Source organism: Tursiops truncatus, chromosome 5 (assembly GCF_011762595.2).
Source record: "Tursiops truncatus isolate mTurTru1 chromosome 5, mTurTru1.mat.Y, whole genome shotgun sequence".
Taxonomy (NCBI): domain Eukaryota; kingdom Metazoa; phylum Chordata; class Mammalia; order Artiodactyla; family Delphinidae; genus Tursiops; species Tursiops truncatus.
The window spans coordinates 134,871,755-134,895,473 of record NC_047038.1 but is presented as its reverse complement, the minus strand read 5'-3'; the positions used below and the strand labels follow the sequence as shown (position 1 = coordinate 134,895,473).

The window sequence follows — 23,719 nt, the reverse complement described above, 5'->3', positions numbered from 1 at the left end:
TAGTACACGGTTGAATTGGAATGGGATCTAGGAAAACAGAATTCCTCTGTACTCAGATTCTTGAGACATGCTGGATGAGGACTCTGTTCATTTCAGTTTACTTTTATATCTAGGAAAATACTCAGATATGATAAAGTGATAATACTTGCTGAAGTATTTCCATTAGTAGTATAACATCTACTGAGAAAAACTGTCTTTATTCAGCTGACATAACTGAGTACCTAATACCTGCCAGGCCTGACATACAGTTATAAGGAGAAATAGACTTGCTGTTTTTAAGGAGTTCACTGTTTTACAAAAGAGACAAATCATTATAATATATGTATAATTTGTGTATAATAATGCGTATACATAATAACATGTATAATACTCAATACGTGGGAAAAGAATGGGAGATTCAGCTTTGGAGATCTCTAACAATTTTATAGGGGAGACACCACTTGATCTAAGTCTTCTTAAATTCCAGAAAATACTTCACCAGCAGACACCTGTTAATATTATACATATAGCATGGCCTAAAAACTGTTTAAGAAATTAAAAATTAAAAACCAGTGAAAGAAAAGCTGTTATTCCCAAAGTATGGGGGAGAACAAGATGGAATGTTAATGGTAGAACATCTGATAAGAATGAGACCTAGATTCTCAGTTTATTGAGGAAAAAGGTAGTGTGCATCCTGATGGTGTAAATACATGAAAGTCAAATAGAAAAAGAACTCTCCATGTATTCACAGTTCATCCAGATTTGCTCCAAACTCAGAACTGTAAGCAAAACTCGACTATTAATTCTAGAGTACGTTCAGTGTTTTCATTCCTTATTCAAAATCTAAGAATGTTTGAGAGACGCTTAAATGACACATATTATCTACCCAAAACTTTCAATTGCTCAAAGACTAACTCATGAGACATTTTCATTTGTATATGGAAAACGTTTCCTTCTAGTCATGTTGTTTGCCTAAGTAGAATTTTTTTTATAATTAATTTTTATTTGAGTATAATTGATTTACAGTGTTGTGTTAGTTTCAGGTGTATAGCACAGTGAATCAGTTTTACGTATACATAGATCACTCTTTTCTAGATTCTTTTCCCATAGAGGTCATTACAAAGGATTGAGTAGAGTTTCCTGTGCTTTACAGCAGGTCCTTATTAGTTCCCTATTTTATGTATACAGTGTGTCCGTAACAGTCCCAATCTCCCAGTTTATCCCTCCCCACCCTTATTCCATAACCATAAGCTTGTTTTCTGCATCTGTGGCTCTATTTCTATTTTGTAAATAAATTCGTTTGTATCATTTGTTTTAGATTACACTTATAAGCGATACCATATGATATTTGTCTTTCTCTGTCTGATGTACTTCGCTCAGTATGACAGTCTCTAGGTGCATCCATGGTGCTGCACATGGCCTTATTTCGTTCTTTTTTACGGCCGAATCGTATTCCATCGTGTATATGTGCCACAGCCTCTTCATCCATTCCTCTGTCCACAGACACTTAGTAGATTTTTTAACTTACCGGACATCAGTGTTGGGGAAAGGTGGAAACGGACCCGGAGCCAAGCCGGGCGGAGTGGCAGCAGGCGGGGTCGGGCTCTGGGAGCCGCGGGCCTGGGGCCCGGAGATGGTGCTGGCCGCCAAGGCTCTTTCCGTTGGGCTGCACACGGGAGTGACGGTGCTCAAACAGCCGCTGCTCTAGCGAAGCTGCTCATCCTAGGGGGTCGCGAACCGCTGCCCGCCCCCCACCACTGGGACTGGCGTGCCGGAGAGGAAGTCCTCTCCCCACCGAGCGTCTCCACCCAAGCCGAGGACACTGCGCAGTGGGTGGGAAGCTAGTGCTGTGCCGAGGCCTGAGCCCCTGACTGGCGTCGACCGCCCTCTGCACCGTGACCCAGGCACCGTGAAGAAGGTTCTCCCTCCGGAGGAGACGGAGCAGGTTTCCGTCAAGCCTGGCACAAAGACGTCTCTGACGACGGTGGTGAAGAAGATCTCCTACCTGATGATGATGATGCAAGGCATGTCCCACGTGCTGGCCCACCCGCTGCGTGTCATCTCAGTGCACTGCGTGGTCCAGTTCATGGGAGGAAGGCCAAGTACAGCGGAAAGTTGAGCTCCATTGGGAAGATTTTCACAGAAGAGGGGCTGCTGGGATTCTTTGTCGGCTTGATCCCTCACCTCCTGGAAGGTGTGGTTTCCTTGCGGGGCTGTAACCTGCTGGCCCGCTTCCTCAGTGCCTACCTGGTGGGTGACACTCCAGGGGGGCTGGGGAACGACCAGAATCCAGGTTCCCAGTTCAGCCAGGCCCTAGCCATCCAGAGCCACCCCAGATATGTGATGGGGATGGCAGTGAGCGTACTGACCTACCCCTTCCTGCTGGTGGGCGGTCTCATGGCTGTGAACACCTGCAGGCTGGGCCGCCGCCTCACTCCTCAGTGTTCGAATCCGGATCCGCTGCTGGAAGGACCCGAGTGTGCAGGGCCAGTTCTTCCGAAGCTCCAGCCTCCTCTGCCGGGTGTCATCAGGATCATACCTTGCCCTGGAGTAACCTGAATCACCTAAAACACACTGTCTCGGCCAGGACACCGTGGGTGAGGCCGACCATCGTGGGACACGTGTAAGATGACCAGCCCAGCAAGACCTAGATGTGCTCCAGGCCAGCTGGGCTTCAGTTTCCGTAGGTGCCATGCAGGGGCTGGGTGGCATGAGACTGCGTCCAGTGAATTGGTCACTGTTAGGCCTGGGGAAGGTGGGGCAGAATCCCCTGGCTTTGCAGATTTCCCGAGTCTGCCTCCTGCAGGGGGCCAGAGAATGGCTCGTGGAGCCTGAGGTTGGATGAGCAAAGGCTCGTGAGGTCAGATCCCAGCCCCCATTCACAGCCCTCAGGTCAGCCCCCCTCTTATCCTGCAGCTCAGCTGGGAGCTTTGCTCTCCAGCTTTGTAAATAGGGTGTGATCCCTTTTCAGGAACCACCGTCATGTCCAGGCCTTTGCTAGGAGGCTGTCTTCGTTTTTCTCAACACTGCTTTTCTGATAAGGAAGCACCTTCTAAATGGAAACCGTGTGACTGCTCAGAATATGTCCCCCTTGTCAAATGCTCGTCGGTTTCGTGGTGACGCCTCACGTGCAGGATATGGTTACTTGTGCGGCTGTGAACACCCAGATGTTAGGTAGATCAGTGTCTCTAGTCCTATCCAGTTGGAAGTTCCTAATAAGATTTGACCCTTTTTCCCTCAAATAAATGCATTGGTGGTGATTTCGAAGAAAGTAAAATAAAATAAAATTGCCAGGTCTTTTAACACCTTTTATGAGAACATAAAAGGTGTTACATTTATGAGAAATGTAAATGGTAACAGACCCAGATTGTGGGACTGCATGGGCTAAAAGAAATGCCTTTATAATTTATAGTAAGGCAAATATTATTGTTTAAAATTATTTGTATATTATAAAATTTATAGTATTTAATTTTTAAACAGCTGATTTTTTTAATTCTCTACATATCTTTTAGTGGAAGATAATCAATTACCATTAAACTGAAATTTTAAGCACTAATACGTATTGCATGCTGATGTGTCACCAGTGTTCTATATACTTTATATCAATTTGCTTTTTAAGAAATAATTTATATGTTCAAAGAATATAATCAAAAAATGAAAAAGGTATAGAGTGAAAAGCTTTCTGGCCACTGAAGAAATACTTCAAAAATTTCCACCAGGAAATTCCAGCTTTAGGGGAAATCAATGCTACCATTTTCTTAAGTGTTTTTCTTGAGCTTTTCTGTGATTATACAGACATATATATATATATCTATATATCTATATAGATATATTTCCATCCCCTGTTTTTACACACTGTTTACACCTTGCTTCTTCTGATTAGCAGTATATCCTGGTAACATCTCATTCGATGGCATAAACATTTCCTTGCTCTTTATTACAGCATGGTATGTGATTGCATGAGTCCATCAGAACAAACGCTTAGAGATGGATATTTAGGCTTTTCCCACTCTATTCTTACTATAACAGCACTGCAATAAATACCTGCTACAGTTACCAGTTTGCTCATTTACAAGTACATCTGTTCAATAAATTCCAGCTAGAGGAAGTGCTGGTAGAGGTATGTGTGTGCATTTGATAGATATTGATAGATACTGTAAACTGTTTTATGTGGTAGCTATATCGATATACACCCCCTTGAGCAGTATACCTGTCTCCACCAGACAGTCACCTCCAGAGGTGTTATTGATCTTTTTGATCTTTGCCAGTCAGACAGGAAGTGCCTTATTTTGCTTTAAATGGATTTTCTTATTAGTCCCTATAACAATAAGTACTATTATCATTACCATTTTCTATATGAGAAATTAAAGCTTACAGAAGTTGGGATACTGGCTCAAAGTTACTCAGATAAAAGGTGGAAGAATCAAGATTAAATTCACCCTTGTCTGTGTCTTAAACAAAACTCCTAACCATTAAGGAACACAGCCAAATTGTCTTGAAACTTAAATTATATTATAATTATTTTTGATGATTCAGAACTTAATTCAAAAGGTGCAGCAGGATTTTGCAGTATCTTGGTGTCAGCATTATCACTATAATTATCACTGAACAATAGACGTGTGTCCTAGTTTAAAAAGCATCCTTGTAGATAGAAGGCAGGTAAACCGGCTTCAGTGGTCTTATATGCTGTCACGAATTCTGAAAAATTTCACCGCACTCCCCAAGGCTTCAGCCCTCATAATCCACACCCAGTGGCTTGGTTTCACAGCTAGTTGAACACAGAAGGATGAACTTATATTAGCTGAAATAAAACTTCATTAAGCCTAGGATGCTGATGTCACAGTAACATGCTCAAAATCTAAAAGATAACACGAGGATTACATAACACCTTTCTTCTCCATAGTTCAAAGTGCTTTGCAAATATTAAGTTCAGGTCTTCCTCACATGTTGACGGAGTAAAGTCTGCAAATCAAACAACCAAAACCATGTGACTATTCCCTGTCACCTCCTGACTTTATTGGAGAGACGGTATGTGGAGTGGAGAAACCAACTAGATGGGAATCATGCGCTCACATCATTCCAGGCTGCAATTTGGAGACCTCACATACGCCGGTACTGGTGCAGGTTTGACTTGTTTGCAGCTCTCAGTGGCGTGTTTGAGGTCTCTGCCTGCCTGGAGAGGTTTCACAAAGAGGAACCACTGTCACCACAAGCTCAGCTCAGAAGCCATGAAGTCTGCCCAAGAATCTCCTGGGAGGCGTTTCATGTCGACGGAGAAAACATGGAGCATTCACCAAACGGTGCGGGGCAAATGGGGGACCATCTGTAAAAGCAATAAAGTCGGACATGTAACGCACATCTTGTACCAAAATGAATTCCAGATGCATAAAAGATTTAAATGGAAAAGAAAAAAAGTTATCTCAGATGGGAGAGGGATTTTATAGTATGACACAATACTCAGAACCCATAAAAGAAAATATTAATGAAATAGACTTCCAATTTTTAAAACTTCTGCATAGAAAAATCATAAAGTCAAAGATGACAAGCTGGGAACATTTTATTCTGTAGACTGAAAAAAAAAATGCACAATGTGAGAGTTGTGAGTTAAGTTTTATTTGGGGCAAAAGGAGGACTAGGGCCTGAGAGACAGCATTTCAGAGAGCTCTGAGAAAATGCTCCAAAGAGGCGAGGGGAGGGGGGAGGTCAGTATGTACGTGACTCTAGTGAAGGGGGGACGTGCAATCAAGCACACATTTTGGCAGAAGTTTGCTGCTAGTCTTGAGGAGCAGATGTTACCATGAAGGATTTTAGTGCTTTTCTAGGTATGAGAAGATGCAAGAAACTGGGTTCATAAAATCTTCTCCTGAAAATATCTAACTATCTGAAGACCTGTTCTGCCAGTTTCTCCCAGAGCACAGAGGGCCTCATTCCTGCTCTCCAGCCTGAACTCCTTTTAGGGGGTGTTGAAGGTCAGCAGCTGCTGCGCCTCATGATTTAATCCTTGTAGAGGGAGCTGGCAAGTGCCAGTTTGTAGTTGGCAGTTCCAACTATTATCACAGGCAAGTACTTACTTCTGTAGTTCACAAAGAGCTGCTACAAAGTAAATGAGAAGACCAACATCCTTAGAAAAGTGGCTGAGGAATATGAACTTACAGCTTTCAGAAATGGGAATATAAATGGCTCCTTTTTTTTAATGTAGTAGCATTTGTATTTTATTTTCATTTATTTTTAATATCTTTATTGAAGTATAATTGCTTTACATTGTTGTGTTAGTTTCTACTGTATAGCAAAGTGAATCAGCTACACATATACATATATCCCCATATCCCCTCCCTCTTGAGCCTCCCTCCCACCCCACCATCCCACCCCTCTAGGTGGTCACAAAGCACGGAGCTGATCTCACCGTGCTATGCGGCTGCTTCCCACTAGCTATCTATTTTACATTTGGTAGTGTGTATGTGTCCATGCCACCCTCTCACTTCATCCCAGCTTCCCAATCCCCCGCTGTGTCCTCAAGTCCGTTCTCTACATGTGTGTCTTTATTCCTGCCCTGCCACTAGGTTCATCAGTACTGTTTTCTTAGATTCCATATATATGTGTTAGCATACGGTATTTGTTTTTCTCTTTCTGACTGACTTCTCTCTGTATGACAGACTCTAGGTCCATCCACCTCACTACAAATAACTCAATTTCGTTTCTTTTTATGGCTGAGTAATATTCCATTGTATATGTGCCACATCTCCTTTATCCATTCATCTGTCAATGGACACTTAGGTTGCTTCCATGTCCTGGCAACTGTAAATAGTGCTGCAGTGAACACTGTGGTACATGTAGCTTTTTGAATTACGGTTTTCTCAGGGTATATACCCAGCAGTGGGATTGCTGGGTCATGTGGTAGTTCTATTTTTGTTTTTTTAAGAAACTTCCATACTATTCTCCACAGTGGGTGTATCAATTTACATTCCCACCAACAGTGCAAGAGGCTTCCCTTTTCTCCAATAAATGCCTCTCCAGCGTTTATTGTTTGTTGATTTTTTGATGATGGCCATTCTGACCAGTGTGAGGTGATAGGTACCTCATTGTGGTTTTGATTTGCATTTCTCTAATGATTAGTGATGTTGAACATCTTTTCATGTGTAAGGCCAGACACTATAAAACTCTTAGAGGAAAACATAGGCAGAACACTCTTTGACATAAATCACAGCAAGATCTTTTTTGACCCACCTCCTAGAATAATGGAAATAAAAAATAAACAAATTGGACCTAATGAAACCTAAATGCTTTTGCACAGCAAAGGAAACCATAAACAAGATGAAAAGACAACCCTCAGAATGGGAGAAAATCTTTGCAAATGAAGCAACTGACAAAGGATTAATGTCCAAAATATACAAGCAGCTCATGTGGCTCAATATCAAAAAAACAACCCAATCCAAAAATGGGCAGAAGACCTAAATAGACGTTTCTCCAAAGAAGATATACAGATTGCCAGAGATGGCTCTTAAACTCATGTTCAAACTCACGTGAGAAAAGAAAGGCAAATTAAACTACACTGTCTCAAGAATTCAAAAGCTGTTAACAGCCTCAATTGGCCAGGCTCTAGGGGAAACTTGTATGCTCATGCTGGTGACAGTAATTTGGTCAGATTTAGGATTTATGAAAACTCAAATGCTTATGCTCTTTGACCCACCAATTCTACTTCTAGGGGAATGGAAGTTTGAAGAGGGTAGTCAGGAAAGGATTCGATGGAAAGGCAAAGTCTGAAGGAAGTGAGGGAGTGAGCTGTGCTGATGGAGTGGAAAGACCAGCCCAGTCAGAGCACCTAAAGCTAAGATGAGTGGAGGGGGGCAGGGGTGGTAGGAAGAGGGACGGGGAGGGAGAGGCAGGCGGGTGGTGGGACAGCAGGAGGGCCAGTGTGGCCAGAGTCGGGAGAGCAAGGGGGAGACCATGCGGGAGATGGCAGAGAAGTTTTGGGGGAGCAGGACAGAAACACACATACACACATATGTATACACATCTGAATATATACATATATATTCTTTTTCAGATTCTTTTCTGTTATAGGTTATTACAAGGTATTGAGCATAGTTCCCTGTGCTGTAGAGTAGGTCCTTGTTGTTTATTTATTTTATATATAGCGGTGTGTATCCGTTAATCCCAAATTCCCAGTTTATCCCTCTCCCCCTTCCCCTTTGGTAACCATAAGATTGTTATCTATGCTTGTGGGTCTGTTTGTTTTGTAAATAAGTTCATTTGTATCTTTTTTTAGATTCCACATATAAGTGATATCATATGATATTTCTCTTCGTGTGACTTCACTTAGTATGATAATCTCTAGGTCTATCCATATTGCTGCAAATGACATTATTTCATTCTTTTTTATGGCTAATATTCCATTGTATATATGTACCACATCTTTTTTATCCATTCTTCTGTTGATGGACACTTAGGTTGCTTCTATATCTTGCTTATTGCAAGTAGTGCTGCTGTGAACGCTGGGGTGCATGTATCTTTTTGAATTACAGTTTTGTCCAGATATATGCCCAGGAGTGGGATTGCTGGATCATATGGTAACTCTATTTTTAGTTTTTTAAGGAACCTCCATACTGTTCTCTGTAGTGGCTGCACCAATTTACATTCCCACCAGCAGTGCAGGAGGAAGGATGTTCCCTTTTCTCCACACCCTCTCCAGCATCTGCTGTTTGTAGACTTTGTGATGATGGCCATGCTTACCGGAGTGAGGTGGTGACCTGCACTTTTGAAAGCTCCCCCAACTGCTGTGCTAAGAACAGGGAGCGGGATGGAGCAGTTAGGAGCGATGGGGTGAGGCGCGAGATGACAAAGGGTGGCATCAAGATGACAGCAGCAGAGGTGGTGGGAAATATCCAGACTGTGGGTGTGTTGTGAAAGTAGTCACTCGGATTTATGACAGATTCTACCTGGGGTTGAGAGAAAGAGTCTAGAATGACTCTGAGATTTCGGACCTGAAAAACTGGAAGGGTGACCTTCTATGAACTGTGATGAAGGAGTCTAAGGGGGAGCAGACTGGGAAGGAGCTCAGGTGTCCAATCACAGGCAGGACCACACGGAGGTGCTCGTTAGACACGCAAATGGAAATACCAGCTCAACAGCTGGCTATGGGAATTTGGGGTTTGCGGGAGGGACCCGGGCCGAAGCTCTAAAATTAGGAAGTCAGCACATGTAAAATGGTCAGCAAAGCCTGAGAACTGGCTGGATGAGAGCATCAAGTTAGTGCATGTAGAGAAGGGAAATGGAAAAGCATCCTCCAGTGCACCAACACGTAGAGGTAGGAGTGGTCAGAGGAGCCACAGAACAGACGGGGAAGGAGCAACAAGCGAGGCTAAGAGCAGAACCCAAGGATGGAGTCCTGCGAGCCAGACATAGGAGGTCACCCAGGGGGCACAGTGACAAGTTCCCACACTGCCGTTGGAGCGGGAAGAGGGGCCTGAGAACAGGCCATTCCGTCTGTCGTAGCGATGTGGGTCATTAAGGAGCCTGACCACACACAGTCTTAGATGGTGGGAGGGTGAATGCGAGACCGAGGTGGGTTCCAGGAAGCAGAGAATCAAGCCCCAAGATGTTACTACCGCTCATCCAGAAAAAGAATGAAATAATGCCACTTGCAGCAACATGATGGACTGGAGATGAGCACACTAAGGGAAGTCAGCCAGAGAAAGATAAATGCCATGTGATATCACACTTATATGAGGAATCTAAAGTAGGACACGAATGAACTTGTCTAAGAGACAGAAACAGACTCACAGGCATAGAGAACAGACCTGTGGTTGCCAAAGGGGAAAGGGGGGGAGGGATAAATTAGGAGTTTGGGATTAACATGCACACACTACTGTATATGAAATAGATCATCAACAAGGACCTACAGTATAGCACAGGGAACTATATTCAATATCCCGTAATAAACCATAATGGAAATGAATATGAAAAATATATATATTATATGTATTCTATATGTATATAACTGAATCACTTCTCTGTACACCTGAAATTAACACATTGTAAATCAACTTTGATTTTTAAAAATGGAAAAAAGAAAAGCTATTACTATCAATTTACAGGAAATATAGGAGAGACAGGAACATGCTGGAAGAGTCATGAGGATGCAGTAAGCCGAATCCAGAACGTGGGGACTTCCACGGGGAAAATGAGCTTTGTATAAAAAACCAGAAAACATAAATGGCATGAAAAGGGGAGGGGGCGAAACTGTTAGAGACGAAAAACCACCTCTAAATACAACATGTTGAGTGCCTGAGTTGAGCCAATCTATTATAAAAGAAAGATGTTTTTGAGACAAACTAGGAAATTTAACCCCTGATCATGTATTTATTGTAGGTTTGTTGCATGATACTGGTATTGTGACTGGCATCTTTTAGAGTCATTATGTGTTAGAGATGTACAGTGGATGATTTACAGGTGAATGATACGACGTCTGGGATTTGGTTTAAGATACTCCAGATTTAGGGAAGGCAGGTGCATGAAATAAGATTGACAAAATGTTTACAGTCTTTGAAACTGGGTAATGATATATGTCTTTCTACCTTTGTGTATGCTTGAAGTTTTTCAAAATAATTTAAAACAAAAAGGCAAAAGCTAAATTCAAGACATATAAAAAAGCAGCAGCAGTGCTGAAGGGATAGCCATAAGGAGAGGGCTCTTGAAAGGCTTTTTAGATTTTTTTCTAGGTGGGAGAAATGAAGGAACATTTGTATGCTATGGGGAAGGTGAAGCAGAGAGAGAAAATGCGATGGTGCCGGAGAGAAGGGAGAATGGCTAGGGTAAAGTCTCTGCATAGAGAAGAAGTTTTTGAGATCTGGTGCAAACGTGGAAGAACGGACCGGTCACCCACAGTAACAGGAGGTGGGCACGGGTGCGAGAGGCTCGGGACATAGGAGACAGGCGCGCCTTGAAATCCTGGAGCTTTCAGTTCCTTCAGGGAAATAGAACGCAGGGTCACCAGCCGAGCGTGAGGCTGGGGATGCCCTGTGGGAGGTCTGGGCAAGGAGGATGGTTTGTCCCGGAGGCCGGGCGAGGGGGAGGGATGGTGTGATTACCAGGCAGCGTTCAAAGCCTACTGGGAGTTCAGTGTCCAGAAATTAAAGTGAGCCTGATCGGCAAGAGTTTTTCTCTGGCCAGAAACCATGGATGAGCTCAGGGGAGGGAGAGGTGGAATTTCAACCAGGCTTGTGGTCTTGCCAGGGGAGTATTCAGACGGGAGACAACCAAGGGCGTTGAGAACTGTATTCTTTTTTTTTTTTTTTTTTTTTTGCGGTACGCGGGCCTGTCACTGTTGCGGCCTCTCCCGTTGCGCAGCACAGGCTCCGGACGCGCAGGGTCAGCGGCCATGGCTCATGGGCGCAGCCGCTCCGCGGCATGTGGGATCTTCCCGGACCGGGGCACGAACCCGCGTCCCCCTCATCGGCAGGCGGACTCTCAACCAGTGCGCCACCAGGGAAGCCCCGAGAGCTGTATTCTTTAGAGTCAAGGTAGGCTGCTGTAACAAAGCAATCCAACATTAATTCTGAGACTTAAAGCAGATTTTATGTCTATTTCAAGCCACAGACCGAAGTGACCGTTCCAGGTTACTGGGTCTCAGCTTCAGAGGATCCTTTAAGGGGCAGAGGGAGGGGCTTTCTCTCTCGTTTGTCTTTCGTGATAGGGCTTTGTTCCCATCTGAATCGTGGGTACTGGGAAGCAGGCACATCTTTACCCGTTATCAGGAGGGGAAAGAACGCATGAGGAGAAAGCACTGCGCTTGTTTTAAGGGCCCAGCCTGCAGGGGTCGCACATCACTTAGGCGCTTATTCCCTTGGTAAAAGGTTGGTCCTACGGCCACATTTAAATCAAGGAAGCCCAGGAAATGTCGTGTATATGGCCAGCTGTGTGCTCAGCTATAATTCTAGCATCTTGGAAGGAAGGAGGATGGATAGGGCAGGTGGATAATTAGAACTCTCTGCAAGGGAGTGAAATAGTAATTGACCAAGGAAAGTATGCTAGGTAAGGAGGAGAGAGGGGGTCCGGGGGGCTGAGCCGTGACTGGGAGGTGGTGGGTCGAGGGGCTGCAGACCTCAGCACAGGAACAGGGTGTCAGGGACCAGAGGCGCCGGGGGTGGCAGTGGTGGTACCAGAGCATGCTGACCATTGAGACTATGAGGTCAAGCTCTAGGGTGTGATCTCACGGTGCATGACTGACCCAGGCAAAAGCCTAGGAAGAAAGGAAGTCAAGGGGCTGAGGGCTGGAAAGCAGAAGCCCGAGCCAAACGGATATTGAAATGACTTAGAATCATGACAGGACTTTTCCTGGAGACGAGGACAGGGCGCCAGCTGCTAAAATCTCTGAGAAATAAGGGCAAAGGGCAGTGAGGCACAGGAGGTGGTGTATCTGATGACGTGAGATTCAAAGCTGGGGATGGGGGGAGGGGAGGAGTTCGAAAGTGGCCTCGAGGAGGAAGGAGACCCCAAGTCCATGCCACGCGGCTTACGGGACCTCAGCTCGCCGACCAGGGCTTGAACCCAGGGCCACGGCAGTGAAAGTGCCAAATCCTCACCACTAGGCCCCCAGGGAACTCCCCAGACATCCTTCTTACAAGAAAATTTTAAATGATCCTTAATGTTCAGTGAAAATAATGTTTCTGGAACCCTCACAGGGGGAAAAACTTGAGCATTTTTCTCAAAGCCTTAGGAAATGAGAAGCAAATATTTATGTCCTCTGGGTCCCTGAGTGAACCCACACTGGGAGACTCTGTCCAATATCCAGGTCATTTTGTCTCTTTAGTTAAAAGAAATATATCAAACGGCTTGTCAAATCTGCCATGCGGTAGAATCAAGCCGCACTATCATCCAGTTTTAAGGAACTATAATTCTTTTGAATCCTTTCCAAGAATCTCTCCCAGATCATTCCTGTCGCGTTTCTAGTTTATGAATCAGGACTTTCATTCATTGATTTCTTCAACAAGTATTTCTTTCCTTAACCGTTCCAGCACAGCTTTGTTCTAGGCACTTAGGAGGTTATAAGGCAGTCCATTTCCAATCCCACAAGGGTTTGCAATCTATTTGGGATGGCAAGAGGAAAAAAAGAAAAAGGAAGGAAGGAAGGAAGAATGCCTTTGAAGTGGTCAAAATATATGTATCTTAAATTCCGAAAAAAATATGCGAAACCCATGAAACAAAAACTATGAAACTTCATTGTGGGACATGATACAAGGCTTGCAGAGGTGGAGAGACTTTCTGAGTTCCTGGATGGGAAGAGTCAGTATTGGAACAATATCAAATATGCCCAAATTCATCTAAAATGCAGTGCACTTCAGTAAACATCCCAACCCAGATTTTTACAAAATTGACAAGTTGATATAAAAATGATTGGGAAAGGTAAATAAGAGCCAGAAAAAATTTTTTATGAGAATGAGAGTAAGTGAGGGACTTGGCCCTTGAAAATTTAGAGGAAATCAAAATATCCTCTAAATCTATAATGACGAGAGTCTCATAATTGACTGAAAAGGAAAAAACAAATACGTAGAAGAGAATAGAAAGTCCATGAAAAACAGTTGGAAGTTAATGTTAACTTCTAACAGTGAGTTTTTCATATGTTGGACACCAGTCTAATATTTAATGTTTAGAACACAGTGATTTTTTTTAAAATTTGACTTGGAAAAAATTATAATGCTGTAACAAAATTCCTTCCATTCTCATCTACTTATTTACGTAAATACAGTTTCTCAGCGTTTACGTCTATAACAACAAAGGAAAAGTATGAATTAATGTTGAACCTGTCTGATTCTTGCAATGAGTAATATTTATCCATAAGAGTGAATAAGGTGAATCTTAGCTTTATCTGTCATTGAGAAATGCATGTATAGCACAATTTTATTTTTTATGTTTAAGAATTATAAATTTTTGTTATATTGATAAATTTTGAACTAGAATGATAGGATATTTTAATTTAGAGCTTCATTAGCCCAGAAAATTAAATTTATATACATATTTTGTTACAGAGTATAATTGAATAATCAAAGATTTTGAAGTATACAGATTGTTTTACATTAAGATAAAATTATGTGGGACAAGTGAAATAGAAATATTAGTTCAAGGCTATCAAAGAATGATGCAAAATCTTTGCCTGTTAAACAAGAGGTATCATGCAGATTTCATTTGATATTTTATTGTACAGTATATTGATATAATTGCTTATGTGATTGTTTTTCTGTAATAGTTTGTCTTGTGAGAGTAGTTAAAAGGATAAGATTCTAGTGCCAGACTGATGGTTTCTAATCATTGCTTGGCTTTTCATTAGCTGTGCACAGCTACTTAACTGCGTGTATCAGTTTTCTCATCTGTAAAATGGGAGTGATAATACTACTTCCCTCATAGAGTTGTTGCCAGGGTTAAATGAACTAACAACAAGAAAATGCTTAGGACAAGGTCTGGGACACAGTAAGTGTTACGGATGGCCTTGCTATTATTTTTAAGAAATAGTGTGCCACACCTAAGAATATCAGAGATGACTGATCTATTAATAAGAAACATTTGATATGCAAATTGGCATACAGTCTGCTTAAATAACTAACAATTGCCATGCTATATGTTGTTATTCATTCAACAAATACTAACTTGGCTACTGGTTTGTGCTGGTCTATGTGATGTATCTTTTAAAAATATTTTATACTTTTTATAGTCACTAAAATAAAAAAGTAACTGCTCTAACTTCTTAATGTATAACAAGGTTTAAAGGAAACGTATGAATCCAAATTTAATTCCTTCCAGCAATTAATCTGAAATCATATTTTGCTGTCTAGTTTAATCCAAATCACAACTCATGAACTCCTCTTGTGTTTTATAAAGACAAAAACAATTTTTAAAAGGTTGAAAGGTTAAATAAATTTGAGAAAGGCTGGTTTACACCATAAAGTTACTAAAATGTTGAATAAAAGTACAAGGTTGTCAAAATACCTGCATTAACTTTTCTAGTTGGACTCCAGCACTATTTATGTGGCATTATTATATAAAGGTACCACTGAATGACAACATATGCACGTTTTTTCCAACTGAATAAAATTTAACTATAGGCTTGGTCAACATCACTGGTAGGTGCCAATGGATCCACATTAACTTTTTCAAGCCACTGGTTTTTTTTTAATTGAAGTATAGTTGATTTACACTTGTGTTAGCGTATCAAGCCACTCGATTTATATTCAATGCACTGAAGTAGTAATGCACTGCTATCCGCCTTGGCAGTGCTAAGCAATGGACTGAAAATTCAGCCAGTGCTTTCCAGTCTATAACATTAATGAGTTTTACAAAGTATTTAACTCACTACAACAATAATTAGCTGTGCTTTTGACCTTAATTAATGAATGGAATCTCAATTATTCTTGGAAGGAATGCAGACAGAGAACAGCAATGCTTAAACTTTTTTGGGTTTGGGGGCATCAAAGAGAATCTTAAAAGTATGGTCTTTCTCCAAAAAACTGCACATTCTTGCAAGACTTTGTGTAGAATTTCAGGGGATCTGAGTGATGTTTCTCAAAGTATTGTCCACAAACCATCTGCATCCAGTTTTCTTTTTTTTTTTAATTAATTAGTTTATTTATTTTTGGCTGAATTGGGTGTTCGTTGCTGTGCGCGGGCTTTTCTCTCGTTGTGGCGAGCAGGGGCTGCTCTTCGTTGCGGTGCGCGGGCTTCTCACGGCGGCGGCCTCTCTTGTTGCAAAGCACGGACTCTAGGCGTGCAGGCTTCAGTAGCTGTGGCACGTGGGCTCAGCAGTTGTGGTGCACGGGCTTAGTTGCTCCGCGGCATGTGGGATCTTCCTGGACCAGGGCTTGAACCTGTATCGCCTGCACTGGCAGGTGGACTCCTAACCACTGCACCACCGGAAAGTCCTCGCATCCGAATTTGTTGAGGTTCTACGTAAAGTTCATTTCCTGAGTCCCACTCTCACTAGATTGGAATCTCACAAGATCAGGCCCAGAAATAGGACTTGAACAATGTCCACAAGTGAGACTGTTTAAAAACAAACTTTACTTTTTATCAAAGGAAAACACACACACACACAAGCACATTCATATCTATCATTTAAAAAGTCAAATAGTTTCCGAATAAGATATACAGATTGCCAACAATCACATGGAAGGATGCTCAGCGTCACTAATCATTAGAGAAATGCAAATCAAAATTACAGTGAAGGGGCTTCTCTGGTGGCGCAGTGGTTGAGAGTCCGCCTGCCAATGCAGGGGACACGGGTTCGAGCCCTGGTCTGGGAAGATCCCACATGCCGCGGGATGTGAGCATCCCGTGTCACACCCGTGAGCCACAGCTACTGAGCTTGCACGTCTAGAGCCTGTGCTCCGCAACAAGAGAGGCCGCGATAGTGAGAGGCCCGCGCACCGTGATGAAGAGTGGCCCCCGCTTGCCACAACTAGAGAAAGCCCTCGCACAGAAACGAAGACCCAACACAGCAAAAATAAATTAATTAATAAACTCCTACCCCCAACATCTTCTTTTAAAAAAATAATAATAACAATGAGGTATCACCTCACACCGGTCAGAATGGCCATCATCAAAATATCTACAAACAATAAATGCTGGAGAGGGTGTGGAGAAAATGAAGCCCTCTTGCACTGTTGGTGGGAATGTAAATTGATACAGCCGCTATGGAGAACAGTATGGAGGTTCCTTAATAAACTAAAAATAGAACTACCATACCACCCAGCAATCCCACTACTGGGCATATACCCTGAGAAAACCACAATTCAAAAAGCTACATATACCACAATGTTCACTGCAGCACTATTTACAATAGCCAGGACCTGGAAGCAACCTAAGTGTCCATCAACAGAGGAATGGATAAAGAAGATGTGGCACATATATACAATGGAATATTACTCAGCCATAAAAAGAAACAAAATTGAGTTATTTGTAGTGAGGTGGATGGACCTAGAGTCTGTCACACAGAGTGAGGTTAAGTCAGAAAGAGAAAAGCAAATACTGTATGCTAACACATATATATGGAATCTAAAAAAATAAATGGTTCTGAAGAACCTAGGGGCAGGACAGGAATAAAGACACAGACGTTGAGAATGGACTTGAGGACACGGGGAGGGGGGAAGGGTAAGCTGGGATGAAGTAAGAGAGTGGCATGGACATATATACACTACCAAATGTAAAATAGATAGCTAGTGGGAAGCAGCCGCAGAGCACAGGGAGATCAGCTCAGTGCTTTGTGACCACCTAGTGGGGTGGGATAGGGAGGGTGGGAGGGATGGAGATGCAAGAGGGAGGAGATATGGGGATATATGTATACCTGTAGCTGATTCACTTTGTTATAAGCAGAAACTAACACACCAATGTAAAGCAATTATACTCCAATAAAGATGTTTTAAAAATAAAATAAAAAGTCAAATAGTACTAAAAGGCTTTATAATAAAACCCAGCGGGGGCTTCCCTGGTGGCGCAGTGGTTAAGAATCCGCCTGCCAGTAAAGGGGACACAGGTTCGATCCCTGGTCTGGGAAGATCCCACATGCCACGGAGCAACTGGGCCCGTGAGCCACAACTACTGAGCCTGCGCGTCTGGAGCCTGTGCTCCGCAGCGGGAGAGGCCGTGATAGTGAGAGGCCCACGCCCCGCGGTGAAGAGTGGCCCCCACTCGCTGCAACTGGAGAAAGCCCTCGCACAGAAACAAAGACCCAACACAGCCAAAAATAAATAAATTAAAAAACAAACAAACATGGGTCTCCTGCCCCACCCTTCCCCACAGCCAGTCCCAGCCCTACAGGTTACCACCTTCAACTTTTCTAGCTAGCTTCACTGATATCTTCCTCCATCTCTTTAAAAAGTTATACGCTTCTGTCACTGTTTCTTGATTTGCCTATTTAAGTCCTTGTCTCTTGACTTCCCGCCATTGTGAATAAATACTAGACTATCCCTCCCTTACCCCGACCCCACTTTTCTTCTTCCCTCCCCCAGCATAGTTACGTATAATTTTTGTTAAATCAATAGCTGACGTTACATTAGTGAGACTATATAAATATCGGTCACTCAGTGACCAAGAGCCAACTAACGCATTGCAACCACTTTTTCTTTTCCTGCACACGCTTTTTTTCTGAAGTTAATAATTGCCTCATTTTATCATTTGTTTGGTTTTCCAGCTACCTATCGTTAATTTTTCCCCAATGCTCCAGCACCTCTGCCATATACTTATTAATAATATACTCCTTACACTCGAATATTGGTTCTGTTTTCCTTAGCTACCTCTGGAGCCCCTTCCCTTCTCCTGCCCCTAGCCTGTTGTTTTCGAGAGGTCCTGGGTCGCCCTTCCTGCCACCTAGCTGCTTTTTTTCCTAGTATCTTGTTGCCTGTATCTTCCCTTCTCTTGTTTTAATCCCCTATTTTGCTAACATACGTACATCTTCCAGCTGCCTGAAAAAGAATGGAGGTACAATGTTTGAGAACTTGTGTATCTAAAAGTGTGTGTATTCTACACTACTGATTTATGGTTTAGTTTAGTCCAGGATCCTAGGATGAAAACAGTCTTCCCTCTGAACGTTTAAGGTGCCGCTCTGTTGTCTGCCACCATCAAGAGCAGCTAGAAACGGCTCTGATGCTGTTCTGAGTCCTGCTCCTTTTTTTTTTTTTTTTTTTTTGCGGTACGCGGGCCTCTCGCTGTTGTGGCCTCTCCCGTTGTGCAGCACAGGCTCCGGACGCGCAGGCTTAGCGGCCATGGCCCACGGGACCAGTCGCTCCGCGGCATGTGGGATCTTCCCGGACCGGGGCACGAACCCGTGTCCCCTGCATCGGCAGGCGGACTCTCAACCACTGCGCCACTAGGGAAACCCCCTGCTCCATTTTTTGATTAGCTTTTCTCTCTGAAAGGTTTTACAGTTTTTTTTCCCTTATCCAAGATGTTCTGAAATTTAATGATGAAATGCCTTGAAGTTCAAGGACATGTCCTGTTCTGGGCAGGCCCTATCCATATGGGGACAACTCTCCTTCAGCTATGGGAAATTTTCTTTTATTATTTCTTTGATGATTTGCTCCCCACTGTTTTCTCTGATCTCCTTTCTGAAGCTCCTATTAGTAATTCTCTGGATGGATTCACCAACATTCTCATCTTTCCTCTTCTATTTTCCATCTTTCCCAACTTTATCCTTCAGTTCTTTTCACTGAATATTTTATTTACATCATATATTTAATTTTCAAGAGAGCTTTCTTGTTGAGTGTTCTTCTTTCATCGCTTCCTGTTTCTGTGTTACAGGCATATCTTACTTTGTCCCTTTGATGCTATTAATCAATTACAGCTTTGAAGTCCCTTTCTCCTTGCATTGTCTGTTTGCTCCAGTTCCCTTTCACTTCTGTGTGTATTTTCCTTACCGTGTTGCAGGTGTTCATCACATGGTTACCGATTCCTGGACTGCCCCTCATACTGAGGAGTGAGACTCTAAGCATTTTAGAAGAAATTCTCTGTGTGGAGTACTGATTTGTGAAATCCACAAGCAGGTGCTCTAGTAGAGGACCGGCCTTCCACTGGGCTCCTGCCACGGCAGATGTCTGGAGAGCTTTTGTCTGCCGCCATCCTCTCCCTCTGGCCAGGCACTCACCTGATGCCCCTCTTTGGCCCACGGATGGATAGATGGTGCCTGGTAGTGCAGGGTGAGGAGAGAAGGGCCCTGGGGTCTAACTAGTTCACGTGTAGACCTTCACCCATCCTTCAGGGACCCTCACCTCCCAAGTGCGGAGGCTTCAGAGTCTCGGGGGGGCTGGCCTGCATCTTCATTCTTGGGTTTGAACTCCTCTCTGATCAACTAGTTACTCCTCCTTCATCCACTTTCCACCTGCAAACACTTGTCCTTGGCCAAATGTTTGTGGAAATCTCTCCTGCCCTTTGTCCTTGTTCCTTGCAGGTCGACACCTTCTTATTCCTCTGCTGTCGTTTTAGTGGGCTTTGAGGAAGGGGAGGTGGGGCAGAATGTGGGTGGGCAAGTCCCAGTTTGAAGCAGAGTTCCAAAGTAATTTTTGTGCAACAAACAGGGAAGAGTCAGTGGCTAGGGCACAGGTGGCATTGGCACACCAGATGACTACTGGCTAAATATGAGAACTGGATGAATTCACGTAGAATTCACGATTGAAGAGCAATGAAGTATGATGTCTGTTGAACTACTGACTTAAGCGGTCATCAGACCCCCAAAATAAAATCCCTGTCAAATGAACAAGTGAACAAAGAAGAAAAAAAAAAAGAAAGAAAAAGGAAGGAAGGAAGGTCACACACATGTTATGTGTAGCTATTTCTACTTACCCAGCTTGCAGATGGACACATGACCATAACATCTTTGTACCTCCCTGCATCCTCTAAATGTTATGCACTGTGTTTGAGTGTGAATGTGTGGGAGAGGGTTTCTGTATCGCTCCCAAGACCTCGCCTCTGGAGGTGAAATAAAGTCCACAGAATCTGAAATATGTGCATGAATTTAAGTGCCTGGACCAAAGTTACACACCTTAGAGGCATTAATAAATAGGTAAATATTACCTGAAAAGAAACTTTTTTTTTTTAATTTGGAAGAAGGAGTGTCCTGTGGGCAGCTTTTTAAACTGAGAAGTAACAGTATCAGATCAACATTTTTACATTTAATTTGTTCAAAAAACCCCACATCCCTGCTACCGATTACCTCACAGAATCCACGTATGGAGCTGGAGATGCAAAAATCCATAATCCTCGGTCCTGTCAATAGTTGTATTCATGGCCAGTTAGGGTAATGCTCCTTCAAATGTAGGAAAATATGCAATAAAAAATTGAGTTTGCTATGTTTAAATTCTTTTTAAAATTTATTTAAAAATTATTTTTCACACAACTGTGTATAACATAGACAACTAACAAGAACCTAGTCTGTGTATAGCAAAGGGAACTCTACTCAATGCTCTGCGGTGACCTAAACGGGAAAGAAATCCAAAAAAGAGGATATATGTGTATGTATGGCTGATTCACTTTGCTGTACAGCAGAAACTAACACAACATTGTAAAGCAACGATACTCCAATAAAAATTAATTTAAAAATTATTTTCACCATTCCTTTATTCTTGCCTCTTATAAACGATTTGCAAAATGACATCAAAATATGAAAACAATAGAGGAGGTCCATTGGTGATGACTGTTCCCCTGGTACACTGAAAGTTAAGCAGGTAGGGTTTACTTGCCTCAAATAACAAGCAATTGAGGACAGAAAACAGGACCCTCTCTTATACACTGCTTTTGGCTTCAGATACTAGCAAATTATCTCACTGAATGGGGAAGGTCAGCCGGGGTACAGGGACTGTGGCTCAATGTTATTGAGGGACACACCTCCCTGCTCTGGCTGGTTTCATGCTCAGGCTGCAGCAAAAGAACTATCGCGTTACACGTAGACATACAACCTCCAAAGGAAGGGAAAACCCCACCTCCCTCCTTATAGCTCTCTATGAAGAGTGCAGAAACTTCCAGAACACCTCCTTCCCCTCCAGCTCCTTTCCCTCTTGCCCCCTGTTCTCCATTAGCTCATTCCTGAGCTACCACCTTGCAAAAGCAACGGGATTTCCCGTAGATCTTTCAGACTCAGGCTGGGGACAGTGTCGGTCTTCCCTGAGGCGCGCAGGCCTGAGGGAGGAATGGACACCTGAACAAAACTGGGCTTCTGTTGGGAAGAAGGGGGTAACAGGTATCGGGTAGGCTACAGGCTCCACGACATTCTAATTGTGGAAGCAAAACACCTAAAGCAATTTGCAGAACTCACACTCAGACTGGAGGGAACGCTCACCGGGACTCAGAATGGAATAGGACCAGGAAGTCAGCCTTCCCCATCTGAGACCTATTCTGCGTCTCCAGACCCTCAGGATATTGTTTGGGTTCCTCCTCCTTTCCACGGCCGCCTGCAAGAGCGGCCGGCAGATTACTGTCCAAGATGGAGGATGAGGTGTATGAGACTATGGAAGGACCAGTGCTGGAGCCTGGGACGGCGCTAAGCCTCAGGGCTGAAGCAGTGACCAACGGATGCCAGGGGACTCGAGGGGTTTCTGCAGAGGCCTGGAACAGCCAGGAGGAGAAACAGTGAAGCTGGGGTGCAAGGGCTGTCTGGAGCTGTCTCCCAGAACTCGGTGGGTTAGGATTTTTGTAACACTTAAAATCCAAAGCGAGAAAGGTGTGGCCAGAACCAGGATGAGGAACAACGTGGAGTTGAGAGGAAGCAAAGTGGGAGAAGGGCACCATTTCAGTTCCTTTTTTCTCCCCTAACTGAAGTGTTGTCTGTAGTTGTAAATGCACACTTTTCCTTTGCCCAGTCAGGTCCAAAATTGAGAAAGATGGCGGGGCAGGCTGAGTTTTTAATTGTCCCTTGTGGATGATCCCACAGACTTGGACAGGGGTGGGACAGGAACAGCTCTTGGAGGTGAGGAACCAAGGACACCATACCAAATTCCTCTTTGGTACGCTGTTGCAAAAGCTGCTATAGGCACACCACGAGTATGCAGATTTTAGTTTTAAGAATAAAAGATATTTTCTGACCAAGGATGGGGTAAGGAATGGTGGTGTGTGGCCGGCCATAATATGACTGAGGACCTTGTCTTAATAAAATCATAACAGATGAGACCAATACCTGAAATACAGGATACTGACCAGTACTGGCAGTCCTGTGAGGTAGATGCTTTCAATAAACAGAGAGAAACAGCAGAGCTGAAAATCAGGGTTCTGTGCACACTCCATCATGGGAAAGGATGAACCAGCATGAACATTTAATTCACCATTTTAATGGTGAAAATCTGAAGGAAAAAAAAAATGACTGCGTTTCAATTTCTACCACCTTTCCCATACTTTTGTGAAATTTCAGCACATCTTCACTCACAGCTAGTTTCCCACCAAGGCCAGAAACCTACGCAATAAAAAATGATAATGCAAACTAAATTGGGCCCAGAAGAGATATGTTGGATTATATTTCTATTCATGGAAATACATTTGCCTTTTTGAGTCTCCAAGAGTCCTCCTTCCAACAAGTCTAAGAGAATCCAGGTGAAGCGCTCAGTGACCGCGGCTCATGCAGGACATGGCGTGGGTCGGGATCTCACCACCGAGTAAACGCTGGGCAGCCAGCGCTGGAAGGCTGGTCCCTCACACCGCAGCCGGGAGTTCTCACAGACCCAGGGAGGGGCTGGCAGGTGAGTGAACTCAGGTACCACGGTAAGACCTCCCTTCCCCACACCAAACAGCGTCCGCCTGGTATCAGGTTAGGATGTGCTCTGTTACATGATTAGGAAAGCAGTCCCTTGTTCTAAAATAGCTTAAGTTTCTAAATCTACGTAGTGAATTCCACGTGCAACTTTTTACGTAACTATGGGATGGTGGCCCAAGATGCCAAACAGCAAATTACTCGACCAAATATTAAAAAACCCCAAAACCTCATAAAAGCAAACCCGGAGAACTCTCACGTGGATCCGGCACAAGCGCCAGTGCCTGGGGTGTCGCGAGATTCCGTCCAATCAACCCCTGAGCGGCGACCTCGTGCAGGAAGCCCGCTCCCCCAGCGCACGCCTCCCGCGAACGAGCCCGCGCACCTGCACAGGCGACAGCCCAGGTTCAGCGGCTTTGTCTCAACGCGACAAAGACCCGCCCTGCAGCTCTCCGGGGCTCCGAGGGACGCAGCGCCCCGGGGACCCCCGCCGCCTTCGGAGCCGCGCCCCCCTGCCCCCTCCCACGG

General features: G+C 43.7%; 1 long non-coding RNA gene and 1 pseudogene across 3 annotated transcripts; one reads left to right on the top strand and one right to left on the bottom strand.

Annotated features, from left to right (window-relative positions):
- Positions 1–1,667: 1,667 nt before the first annotated feature.
- Positions 1,668–3,535, top strand: LOC117307528 (mitochondrial carrier homolog 1 pseudogene; annotated as a pseudogene).
- An 832-nt stretch (positions 3,536–4,367) lies between these two features.
- Positions 4,368–23,676, bottom strand: LOC109548523 (uncharacterized). Of its 3 annotated transcripts, none has more exons than XR_002174604.3 (4): positions 23,451–23,676; positions 22,645–22,787; positions 20,669–20,761; positions 4,368–5,302 (listed from the first exon to the last, which is right to left on the bottom strand). It is a non-coding gene; the product is annotated as an uncharacterized lncRNA (long non-coding RNA). The 3 variants fall into 3 exon arrangements; XR_012332218.1 differs by lacking the exon at positions 4,368–5,302 and adding an exon at positions 11,013–11,506; XR_012332217.1 differs by lacking the exon at positions 4,368–5,302 and having other exon boundaries at positions 19,253–20,761.
- Positions 23,677–23,719: the final 43 nt, after the last annotated feature.